The sequence below is a fragment of the Seriola lalandi genome, unplaced genomic scaffold (assembly GCF_002814215.2).
Source record: "Seriola lalandi dorsalis isolate HSWRI2012SDOR001 ecotype SW California unplaced genomic scaffold, Sedor1 jcf7180002054686, whole genome shotgun sequence".
Classification (NCBI taxonomy): domain Eukaryota; kingdom Metazoa; phylum Chordata; class Actinopteri; order Carangiformes; family Carangidae; genus Seriola; species Seriola lalandi.
Genome location: NW_019525239.1, coordinates 1,778,780 through 1,779,784, shown reverse-complemented (window position 1 = coordinate 1,779,784; position 1,005 = coordinate 1,778,780). Strand labels below are relative to the sequence as shown.

Genomic DNA, 1,005 nt, shown 5'->3' with positions numbered 1-1,005 from the left:
CCACACACACACACACACACACACACACATCACTTGACTGTATGGCTGTTTATCTCTTGTATGTGTAGATTAGTTGATCGATGGTAGGATGTTAGGATAAATCAAGGCTGATTAACTTGTAAATTGTGGAGATTTAATAAATATCATTGTAGCTTAATGAGAAGTCTTTGGTCATTATTGTGTATGTTCATTGTGATCCATGACTGATTGAGAAGGTCTGAGCTCGAACTTAACCCTTCATGTAATACTCAAGGTCCCTGACCTAGAGACCCATTGCTTGAACTATTAGGGTTATGAGACTATAAAACTGATTTGGTTATTGTTCCCAGTTTCCGGGTGGTGCCCCGCATTATTAATTAATATTGATTAGCATAATAATACTGATTAATAATTAATTAACGTTATACTTCCATGATTTATTAAGGATTTTAAGGATTCTTAGTTAATAACCAAAAGTGCTCCTACCGGACCCAACACCCCAATCACAGGGTTTCACTTTTTCCCCAGTTAACTTTAGCAGAGGAGATCTCACCAAAACTTTGGACACTGTCAATTAAAAAATTCATGTCGTCCTGGTTCTTTACAACAATAATCACATCATCAGCATACAGACAATTTAAAAACCCAACTAGAATGTGGAAGTTTAAAACCAATGAGACGTGTTCTCAGTTTGTGGAGAAGAGGCACTATTGCCATGACTACAGCATGCCTGAAAGAGGGCAGCCCTGCCTGACACCCCTCTGCAGGGGAAGCAGCATGGGGCTCAGGGTGACTTCTATCTAAAAGTGGATTCTCACTTCAGTTGAAATCACCTCCGATCACCAGATGTTCATCTGTGCTGCACCTCTGGATCACATCAGCTAAAGTGTGGAGGAGAGCCAGTCTCTCTGTGCTGCGGTTGGAGCAAACACATTTAGAAAAAACATTTGGAGCCTTTGAAAATCTGCTGTTATTTTTCAAATATGAGCTGCCATTACATCCTCCACATCAACAGGAAGTGGAATA

The 1,005-nt window shown here is 40.0% G+C and overlaps 1 gene segment (V, D, J or C); it reads right to left on the bottom strand.

Annotated features, from left to right (window-relative positions):
* Positions 1–1,005, bottom strand: part of LOC147818165 (T-cell receptor gamma chain V region DFL12-like) — a 6,788-nt gene that overhangs the window by 724 nt on the left and 5,059 nt on the right.